Raw genomic sequence first — 12419 nt, forward strand, 5'->3', positions numbered from 1 at the left:
ATAAATTATAAAATGCTAATTTAGAAATAAAAACCAATCTAAGATGATCAAAAGTCAATCTCATTTTACTTTTCAACTTATTTACCGACTTTATTTTTAATTACAATGAGCACGACGTTTGACCGCTTTTATTGATGTCGACAGGACAGTATTTCCATTCAAACTACAAAGAAAACGTATCGTATTGTAGTTTTGTAAAAAGTATCTCATTAAACTAGGTTGTTAAGTAGGCTAATAAATTAAATAAGAAGTAAAAGGTAAACACTATATTAAATCTATTATTAGCACCCGACAAACACAGGGAATTTCAAGCCGCGACAACCGTTACAGGCGTTCATAAAAGGATTAATTTTAAAATTGAAGTAAATAAACAATTGTGTACCTAACATCTTAAAGAACTGATGAAAAACCAAAGTAGGTATTATAAAATATAAGCATATAAGTTACCACATAAAACTAATTAAAGCCCTAATGTAGCCACTTAAAACACAAGCTTAATATTCAGGCTGTTTAAAATTTTAAATCAAAATATAATAAAACGAAATTCCGATTTTATCCCGAGTCAGCTCGGTATATTTTTCCTTATCCTCTACTCCTAATTCGGATCTTATTAAAACGAGCTGCCTCTAAGGTTTATGAAAACGAAGTGAGATGCTTAAAATATTTGCGAGTAATAATATTCGGTATTAATTCTCCTCTTAACGTTTAATTACTTAGCACCCTTTGTTTTCAATTACCTAGTAAATCGGATGTTATTGATTGCGGTAAATAATCGTAGGCTAACATTTTATATCCTTGTGTTTGTTAGGCGACCTTTAACATTTTGAAATATAAAATAATGTATATTCATAAAGTACATAAACAAGGAATATATTCCGAAACATATAAATTGGCGATTACATAAATAAAACAATGATAAATACTAGAAATAGAAAACCCAGTAGCAAGTTCAACCAAAAAGAACCAACCCGAGAAAGTTTATTTATAAAATATATAAAAAAATAATTGTCAATCACTTCTATATAAATATGAATTATAAAATTTGTTAATTTACGGCAGTTTACTCAGTACGCGAGTCCGACTCGCACTTTACCAGCCTTTTTTGTCTATGATAAGAGTGAGGCTTGTTGAATAAAGTGAGTCACTGTTCCCGACTTGACCCTGCTTTTGATATTATCAGTTCATACGCTCTTAGTCGACTTCTTTGATACGCTCCACATGATAAGCAGTTGCTCGCAATCAATTTCATTTTAGTTTCAGTTCAGGAAAGTAGGTATGTGGGCTTGTAATTGTAACACATTTTGTATTCTTCGAAAATATAAACATTTTTCCCATTCTAATCTATACAACTACGTAATCAGAAGTACAGTAGCTTATGTGGGACTCATAGTACCTCCTACGTACACCGATAAAACCCACGCTTGATAAATATTTTGTGTAACTTACCGAATAAAATTTCGGAAATGATTTCAGTATTGTTTTCTCCAACGCTGTGAAATATAAAATTATGAGCCTTTACAACCCACGTAGGGGCAAGTGAGAGGAATCCTATCAGCGGGAAAAAACATGTGTTCGGTCTAAACAAGAGATGTCTCAAAATAGATAAAACGACGCCACTTAAGATAAAACGTTATCCTTTGTTGAACATACATACCATACATATAAACTCATGCCTAATTTCAACAGGGGTACAAAGTCGTGCTTACTACCTTTTAGAGTAGAGCGTACTAACAGTTTTTTTCTATTTTTTTTATCATATTATCATGATGTTTGAAAGGAAAAAGCAATGTTAGTACAATCTACTCGGCTGGTGCAGGGTAATTAGATAATCAGACTATTAGCCTAAGGCCTGTCCCTTATTGCCCCATAGTCTTCGATCATGGGTCAGCCATGTAATTATAGAAAAGCTGCCGCGATATCTACAGCCCAGGACAACAATGTAAACAGTAAGTAATATACGAAGAATAATGTATTTAGTAATTATTGGATTTTTATTTAAGTATTTTTGTTTATTTTTCTTATTATAAACACGCCTTAAAGAACGCATGTTGGAGTCTTTAAATAACGTGCGGTCAGTTGCTGCATCTTCTAGGACCGATAGGAGTCGGTCGTACCGGTTTTCTGGTCCACTGATGCCCGGATCCTGAAGACGAGAAGGTGGATCTGTGCTGCGCAATCACTTATGCACCTAAAATATATTCACGCGTTGTTGACCTTGGCTGTTGTCTTTTGGTATTCTGCCTCCAATGTGCGGTCACAGTATATACAGTATAAATATCTATACATCACTGCATAGTATAAAACAAAGTCGCTTTTTCTGTCCCTATATCCCTATGTACGCTTAAATCTTTAAAACTACGCAACGGATTTTGATGCGTTTTTTTTTTAATAGATAGAGTGATTCAAGAGAGTGATTAGTATAACAACATCCATTAAATAGTGGAGAAATACTGTTATTTTTGAGGTTTTTAATGTGATGTCGTAAATGATTTCATTTTTCCTCAGCATTGCACCCGAGCGAAGTCGGAGCGGAACGTTAGTTATAAATAAGATTGAGACTGGATTGAGATTAATAAACGTTGAAACACTTAAGACACTTCAGTCCACAGTCCCACTAAACAGAACTTAGGCCAAGTTAATTGAATTAACGAGTTAATGATCCGACAACTTAAGCTCTTCACAGCCAGTGTTTTCAGTTGTTTGCCACCCTTTTGTGTGTCTCGTCGCTGTAAGCCGAAAAAGACACTCGGTCGTCCTCTTCAGCCTGGATTCACTTTGGATATTATCTTTAACCGCCGACTGTAGCTTACTGTTTTCTTTTAGTATCCAATATATTTTTAACCACGGCAATTATAGTAGATACTTGCTGACGCGTAGCACCTGGTTATGCTGTTGTGATAACAGAATAGCAACAAACATAGACGTATTAACGACAACTAAGTTCGACAGTGAATGAAATCTAACTGAAACGTCAATAGAGCTCTCAGCTCACGTTCATGCCTGCTCCAACGGCTATCTATCGTTGTGTTCGAAATACATCTGCATTGAAAATACGAACGTACTTTCAAAACCACGCCGCGCTGTTCGTATCTTACACGCTGCTAATTCAAATGCAAAATATGATGAAGTATCAAGTAGACTACTCTTACACAGATTTTGTACGTATATATAATCTGTGATAAAAGGAAATACAACTTTCAGTGGATTTGACTAAAACATAGATTCGGCCTTCCAGTATATTTATTTTACCGACATTGATCAACTTGGCAATATCTACCCAACATATGATCAAACAAGACCGACTCAAAGATATCACATATTTATTCCTCTCACATATGACCATCGGACAACAAAAGAATACATTGTTTATAGAGGAATTGGACGAATTTTCCGATAAAGCAAACACGATTGCTGCCCTCAACCAAAGGAGTCTTCTCTTCAAAGGAATTGTTGCCCAACGATACGCATACGTCAAACAAAATTACAGAAATCTGGTTTCATTAGACTGTTATCTATTTTCGCTATTCGTATTGTTTTATACGGTAAAAGATAGAGCAGTTTCCAAATGGATGGCTAGTAGAGAAATCTAGACGTAATGCAGAGGCACTCTATCTAGAGCCGGATTCCAAACCGTTTCAGTGATGCTGGTCGACCGATTCCTGAGTTACGTAATAGTCCACGCAAAACCTGGCCTGCGGACCACTTCCGACTCCTCATCACCACTCATCTTTAACATAATGCTCAGAGGACGTTATGCACTTCACAATAATTCACTACTTACGTTAATACAGACTATTTATACCACCACATCAATAATAGTTTCACAACTTTTTCCTCTGAGATTTCCGCATCTTTCAGGATTATGATATATTCTACCACTCAAACCATTAACGCTAATACTCGGCGAACGAGAGAGTTCACAGGGAGGCATAAAACTAAATAGGGAGCCGTTGATTAGTGACTACAAAGTTTTGTCTTGCTGAGTTCCCCGCTGGAAGCGCGCCAAACGCCGTTAAGGATGTAAGTTAATACAGCATAAGTACGTGAGAGCTGCAATAAAGCAATCTAGTGAAAAATGGTATCAATAAATTTGGACGTTAGACAACTAAAGGGTAGCATAGCATACAAATGTACTCAACCGGGTGAAACGACCCCAGATGTGAAAAATTAAGAATATTTTAATTTAAATAATTATTGCTATGTAAGAATGAAGCCATGTTGTTTTCGCTTTCCATTTTGTATACATAATAGCATCACAAAGACGACAATCTCAAGTTTATTAAAGGTATAATTATCGTACCGGCTTTCTAATTTTCGACGCGAGAGTAGCTGGCCTATTTCCTCTTTTAATTAAGACTCCCATAAAACGGTTTTAGCCGGAATATTCAATTTTGTGCAATGCGAAAGGTGAAGTCAATCGAGGCGACGGCGGTGGGATATTTTATATATATAGTCGATTACGTGGAGTGGGGTGTTGCATTGAAAACGGACGTCATTCATTTCCGGGCGGCGCAGCATTGATTAAAATATACATTTGGAGCGAACGGTCCCAATACGGCCTCGATCGCTTCGTCCACTCAGTACAATTATGGATGATGACGATGACAAATTACAGGCAAGCAGCAAGCAGGAATATATATAGTTTATTAATAACAATTCACAAAAGAATCAAGAATTAGAGGAGACAGTATATCTAAACAGTAGATCTAAACAGTATAATATACTTGTGTTGTTCTTATGAAGGTCGAGGATGCAATGAGTCAAAAGAGTATAAAATGAAAGGAAATGCGGAATGGAATGAGAAGTTCGTAATTTAAAATGAGTAACGGTCAGAACGAAAGGCCAGTATGTGCAGAGTTTGTACTCTGCTACAAGATCACGTCAAAATATGCTTATTCTTCACTACTTATTCGTTTTAAAAATTTAAAGTAACTTTTTTGGTGAATTAATTACTTATGGAATCATATTATTGCATGAATTTGTCTTTGGACTTTAAATATCCTGAAATTCAGTTTTAGAATTGTAGAACTATAAGCAGCCTGGAAGACAGCTGAGCAATGACTGCTATCTATATGAATAACTTTTGATCTGTAAGTACGATAGGTACTTGTAAATCATTTATAGTGTCATAAACCTTTAAAATAACGCGCCTGTCAGGCAGAATGATGTGTCTAGAAGAGGTCAAATCATCACAGTACGCTTCTAAGTATTTTGGGATATTTTTACAAAGGTTCACAATGGCCAGGTATCCTCAATAAGTCCACGATCAAACTTGTCGGAGGCACTTAATTCGTTCGGGAACAGCTGATTTATATTCTATCTGATTATTCGGATTTCCCTTTTTCAATTTGAAATTCTTTAAACCTCGCAATGGTAAATTAAGTACGAAATCAATTTGGCGCTGTGTTCGTGTTTCCGAACGGCGGAGAAACATTTTTATCGGCGATTTACCCTTTTACTTGTTAAGACAACCGGGCAACAAGAGAATAAATTATGACCAAACCCGTGCTAGTATTAGCAAGGATATAAAATAGCGTGAATGCTAACCGCATAGACTGGATGTAATAGCAGACAGTATACGCACGATTTTGACCCAACCTAGATTTAGAAATTGTCTACTTAAATAGAACGGTTTACGTGAGTTCCGATAGATTCAAAACAGAAAGAAACTGCATTATCCAGTTTCAGTTTCGATGTTTACATACCTTAAAGTAGGTTGGTGTTTTATTAAAGTTTAGATGCTTATTACTTAGGAGCAATTCAGGGTGTTAGCGACATCGTAACGAAAACATTGAGGGATGATTCAGACCATGATTCTGAGTTGATATCAAGTGGAATTTTCCATCGTGAAAGTATAGAATTGAAAATAATAAAAAAAAATACTTGAAGTGAATTTTGCGACGTAAAATTCCACTTGATATTACCTCAGAATCATGGTCTGAATCATCCCCTTCAGTATTCGTTACGATGTTACTAACACCCTGTATAGCAAAAGCAGATATACATTGTATTAAGCTATTATTTATGTGCTTTAAAAGCAGATATCATGCCGTAGAAAGATCGACGACATGAGCCATGTCAGGGGCCTTTGACAGCTCAATAATAACCCTGACACCAGGGTTGATAATTCACCTCACAACCCACACGAAAGAAGAAGACTCAAATGCTTTAAATAAAACAAAAAACCGCCACCCCGAATTTATCGTAAACATTGCAATAATCAAGTCACAAGTTCCCACATACAGGCTGCGTATTGACGTCGATCTCTCCAGGCGAAATCGTATTATCCACCTCCAGTGGCACCGGATATGAGTTGCTCAGAGTATTCCGACATTCTGAGACGCAGTTATATGCCGTTCCTACACTATTGGAGATAACTACATGCCTATAAGCCCGCCGAGGTATTAAACTTCCCCTTCTATACACGTAGAAACTATTGGAATTTTCAATCTATCTTGATGCTTATTTTGATCTTATCTAGAACGTCTTATTTAAAATTCGAATTTCGCTTGAGAACATTATATATTAGGGAAAGAACTGTGATAGTGCGGAACGCGCGTAAAGATCTCTAGAAGAATGAGAAGTTACTACCTACTCCAACGAGCTGCCGCAGTCTCCAACCTTACCTTATGAGCATACTTACTTTCGTTATCACATATGACAATACGCCTACATCAAAATACTACTAAACTTGTTTCATAAAAGCAAGTTTATTCGCTAAACATATGTATATTTATTTACTACCAACAAAACCGATAAAGACAGAAGTTTGGACAAACGCAAAAAACTTTTATTTCCCAAGAGTTTCGCCCATTTTTACATGCCATAACAGTTCAAGGTTGGTTATGTGTTGGAAATGGCTCAATAAAATAAGAAGTTGTACGAAAATGCCGGTAACAACATAGATATTACTAAGAGCGTGTGTGAAATAGACCATACACACGTAAGCAAGATTAAAATTTAGAAATGTTTTCACGGAGCTACTGAAGGAAAATATGAATACTGAAAACTTTTGTTATTTTTTCGTCGATTCAATTTCAGGTCATGTGCAGCAACTGCGGCGTATTTCATTCAGAAATTCAGCACGATAGCACGGAGCCATTTATATTATTGCAACGCGTCGGAATATTTGATTGTACTTTTCTAGTTCTTTTTTGTTGCAGTTTGGCTTGCGGCTTGTCTTACATAACATTTCCGTCTGAAACTTGGCTAAGGAAGTAACAGCTATTTTTGTCGATGCTTTTCTTTTAGAATTTGTAGTTCGGGTTTAAAGTTTATTGCGTGGGGAAAGTTTGGTAGGTAAAACGCATAATCTCGCTGGGTCTATTTCCATTTTACGAGTGGGAATGTGGGGGTGGTCGTAAACATGTGTAGTTTACGAGTGCCGAGAGCCTGGCCATGCCACACGGCGCGGCGGGCTCTCTACCCGGTCGCGAAGCCACTGGCCGTCGTCAAACCTCTCCACAATTCCACACGCTTAACCTTTAAATAATGAGTCGCTTTACGAGGTCTCCCAAAAGAATATCCCGAAAAACCCGCGATAAGAAGAAGCTTAACCGTGTTTACATAAAGTTAGCCATGGAACTAAAGTTAGTTTGGTTTTATTTATATAATAAAAAATACAAGTAATTTGTCAAAAGTTTACAATTTACAAAAGACAAGGAAATAAGAAACAAATGTTTCAGTTCAAAGTCTCGAAATTGAATGGTAAGTATTTGTTTTTCGGTATTCCGGAAACGATTTCCTCCTTTGTTTTCCCGCGAACTTATCACACAATATACGAAGTTTAATAAAGTAGGCAGACCATATTTGTTGTGATAAAACGTGTTCATAACTAACAGTAGACCTCATATCTGAAATAAAATAATAAGACTCGTAGTATCTAATAAGAATATAGCCGATATTATGTATTATTCCATTTCCACACAGCTCTTCGTTATAAGTTATACGTATACGAAGGTTGATACGATGCATCTGTACGAACCATCAGCGGCACACTTTTATACTTTTGTTCAGGGAGATGATGTCGTTGTGATTCGTGAGCAGTTCGCGTGACTGCCGGCCCTTGATATTTGTCAACAGAAAAAATGTACACATAAACGCAACAAAGAGTCAATCCATTTACTTTGAGAATGATGCCGACTCGTTGTGAGCTCTATCGCAGACCCTTGGGAAGACCGTTCCAAATTGGAAACATCAGATTTCCCTCTAAGTGTACGGTCTCAGATTCGTCTTAGTTTATGCAAAAGCTTTGTCCCAAAACTCGCGCTCAAGCTCAGAAATAACCTTCGTCCTATTGTTATCCTAAGTTTTAAAGTGCTTATGTCAATAATGTAGCGATACGCCTCTGGGCATTCGGTAATTTTGATCAACAAAAGAAACTAGGCTGTTATAAATAATTTGAATAGGGTTGTTACAAGGTTTCAGGGCAGAGCGTATTTCATTGTATTTATTTATAATCATTAAATTTCAACAAGACCAAGACAATATTCGAGATTAGACTCGAGACAAAACTTTTGGTAATTTAAATACTGCTACCTAATATCAAACGCTCTGTTTGCTAAGAATAAACTATTTTGTATAAGTATATGTACATACGGAGCTCTTACAATCTTCGGCAAGTTGAAGTTGCGGAAACAGCAAGTTTGTTCTATTGCAAATAAGCCCGCAATCGTGTCAGCATTATTCCAGCCAACGCTAACAATAATACTAGAGCCAGGTGAAGTTTAATCAATTTAGGTGAAGTGCTCTCTGTTCGGACCGGGCTGCCGGAGCCGTCGATACTATCCGGACCTGGCTGGAGATTATCCAGTACTACCTACTATCCGGGCTTTGTAAAATATTGCGTAAAAGAAAATGAACTCGGCAAGTCGGAGCCGTACTGAATACGTCATAAGACTCTTTGTCCGACATTTCCCAACTCCTCCAAAAAGATGCAACATTATTCAAGAGAAAATGTTTTAAACGGACGTTTAAAGGGAACCTACTTAGGTGAGCAAGATAAGCAAATCGCGTTTTTAAACACGAATTAAGGGAAGGGTTAAAAATATTTACGCTTGCATTATCGTGAAGTCCTCTACAAACAAGAGAACAACGCCGCTTTAATTACATCCCCCACTTTTACTCTCGAATTACATTTTAACTAGGAAACATGTTTCAGGGAAAAAGATATAAAGAGGTACACTCGAATATACGTAGTAGTATATACAGCAAAATATTTGTATCGTTGATTTTCGATTTCGTGGAAAACGGTTCGGAGCATAAAGGCAACAAAGTAAGCTGGACAGGCAAAGGGCAGCGCACGGTCGGCGTCCTGTGCAAACATGCGTGCCATACGTTGTATACGCCTTTTAGCCAAACTACAGCCAAATCTCTCATTTTCTTCAACAAAGGCCTTTACTTATTCAAGCAAGCAGCGCACGGCACGTGGCGGGCGCGCATGTTGCGCGTACTCGCGGCTTTGTGCTGTGAACTTATGGAATCACTTCAAATATTTCATTCCAGACTGTTTACATACAAAATCCTTTGTCAACAGAAAGCGTCTCAAATTATATGGACGTAGCATAAGTGGGGTTCGAGGAACGCAGTAGGTTGTAGACACAACGTTTTCAAGAGTCGTTAGACGGCTAAACCTTGATGCGGCTCATGACGCCGTGTGAAAAATGACCTGCCACTTGCGAGAGACACACGTTGTGATGTACTCTACCTCACACGTACGCCCGCGGCGAGCCGCGAGGCGCGCGGCTGTGGCCGCATTCTATCTACACAATACTACCAAATCTACAACCTTCGTAGAATCCATCTGAATTTAAAACAAAACGTTGAACACGTCATACATATTCAACACGCTATCTTGTTACATAAATTCGTTTCCACATAATTGGCATTTAGCATTTTCATTCGAGAATTTTGCTCTGGCAACAAAACTGTTAACTACTCAGAATAATAACTAAAGCATAGAAGGAAGGCTAAAATAAGAATTCAGAAACTATAATAAACCGGCTCTCTTCTAGCTTACGACACAAACTATGAGTGAGAAAAGGACAAATGATTCGCTCTTTGCTTCATTTTTTCCGAGGTTGTCACAACATGAAATGTCATTTGGACCTATTGGACTCATTTTAACTCGGCCAAATACATAGTAACATACATAAGAAGATTTTACTTATATTTACCGAACTATTTGACACGGTCGCGTCAACTGTGTTTACGAGTGTCTTGTGTTCAGATTGTTTTAAGTGATAATTTAACAATATTTTTCCAAATAAATGGAAAGAAACTTTTATTTATATCAAATAATTGAGTGTCTCGACTGTGTGACATTATGTCTTGTGTGGTATGGGGCTGCAGCTCACATTCAGGAAGAAAAGAAAATAGCCAACAACTTCTGTCGTTTCATCGGTAAGTTTTTTGTAATTTTCTAGTGAAATGTGAACTGCTGAACAATTTTAGGAAAGTAATATGTTTTGCTGAATAGATTTGTAGCATAAAATATTTGAGATATCCATTATATTATACGTTTCATCGATGAATACGGAATTGATTTGAGGTTATGTTGATTGTCCATAGTGATGTACTAAAATTATCGATACTTTTAATTTTTTGATTTCCTGTAGACGATAACAAAGAGAAAGAATGGATAATTCGCATTAATAGACGAAATTGGATTCCAAATAAGTACAGCCGTATTTGCTCGAAACATTTTACTGCGGATTCATTTATGTGTGTTCCTAATTCAAAGTGGAGGCGTCTTCGAGACGATGCTATTCCTACATTGAACATTATAGATCAGACAGATGAAATGGTGTTTAAATTTAAATTTCAGCCTAGCCTGCATCATCTCACTGCTGGATAGATAGATAAGATATTTGTATCATGTTATCACAACACGTTTATACTATCTATCATTCAACTACATATTATTATGTACTTAATAAACTTAGTATATATACTAAGTCTGTAGTTGTTTTATGTCTAAACAATTATGAGTTGTACACGTTTTATATATGTAAATTATTATTATCTTTGATTTCAGATATTAAATCCAAAAGTGTCGACTGGATTTACATGAAAAGGTATATCAAATAATTTTCTTTTTTTATATTTTTAACATGATATACATATTATATAGAGTGTATAATTCAACCAGCTGCACAATGCACTTAAATCAGATATATTTTACTTTTATTTTTATAGATTATTTTGTACATATACTATTTTAACATTATTATTAAACTTTATTTCAGTCAGTTCAAGAAGACGAGATGAAAAATTTAAAAGAAAAGCTGAACAAGTCCCGCCTCAAGATCAAACGACTTAATGAAAAAAAAAAAAACAATGTGACAGGGTGTCACAAAGACAGTTTCTAAGCAAATTGACACTGTTTAGAAATTAATAAATTTGTATTTATTGTAAATATAATGTACATAATTAATAACGTGTGAAATAAATACTTGCTAATGATCAGATTTACGATCTAATTTATATTTCATTTTACCTCCTTTTCTTATTTACTCCTACTCCAACACTCCAGGTTGATACGAACTGCGCCCAATAAAGAATGTAATGAATGTTATAGATTTGTGTAAGCGACTTATTGGCGACTTAGATAAATCTTGACTAAACCTTCCTTTACAAATACAAATATACTTTATTGCACACAACATACAATACTTACAAGTTTTGCACGAAAGATACAGTACACCACCTACCTACCTTTTACTTTCCCTTTCTGTTCTCTTATGAATACTTGTATGCCGTATTTTTTTAAGTATAATGCTATATCTAGTAGGTACGAGTATGGTAATCCTAGTATTGAAACAGCTTGTAGCCCTAGTAAAGACCGCCATTTTATGTTTACAGAGTGGCACGTTTTTTCTGTAGGTATTTCCAGTCCATACTCTTTTCTATGTCTATGGCGTGACCCCATCGGGCCTCTTACCGTCTGTGCGGCTTAGACCCGGCGGCGGCGGTTCCAATTTGCACGGCACGTCGATCGACACCAGTGCACGGTGGATGACATCATAAATAAATTCGAATATTACAAAATACTTACCGATGAAACGATAACAGTTGGCTATTTTCTTTCCTTCCTGAATGTGAGCTGCAGCTCCAAACTAATATAAACCAGACAATATAATCCAAAAATGGTTAGATACTTACCTATCAGAGACAGAGTCTCCTTTCATCAAGAAGAAGATAATTGCATCCTACAAAAAGAAATCTTGTAAAAAAAAATTATCGACATTAATTGTAAGTAAATTTAATTTTATCGACATATTACTAAAGTGAAACCAACACTAGGCAATGAAAAACTTGTGACAACCTACGAAATTACGAAACAATTTTTGTATATGCGTCTTTGTCTAACATTACGCCGGTTCCGTAAGATAAAGTAGAGCAGAATTATAGAGTTCTGT

At 36.3% G+C, this 12419-nt stretch overlaps 1 long non-coding RNA gene across 1 annotated transcript; it reads left to right on the forward strand.

Moving 5' to 3' along the window:
- The first annotated feature begins 10115 nt into the window (after window positions 1-10115).
- Window positions 10116-11516, forward strand: LOC126381816 (uncharacterized). The gene is made up of 3 exons (XR_007568981.1): window positions 10116-10401; window positions 11036-11075; window positions 11247-11516. It is a non-coding gene; the product is annotated as an uncharacterized LOC126381816 (long non-coding RNA).
- The last annotated feature ends 903 nt before the right edge of the window (window positions 11517-12419 follow it).

This window comes from Pectinophora gossypiella, chromosome 3 (assembly GCF_024362695.1).
Source record: "Pectinophora gossypiella chromosome 3, ilPecGoss1.1, whole genome shotgun sequence".
NCBI classification, from domain to species: domain Eukaryota; kingdom Metazoa; phylum Arthropoda; class Insecta; order Lepidoptera; family Gelechiidae; genus Pectinophora; species Pectinophora gossypiella.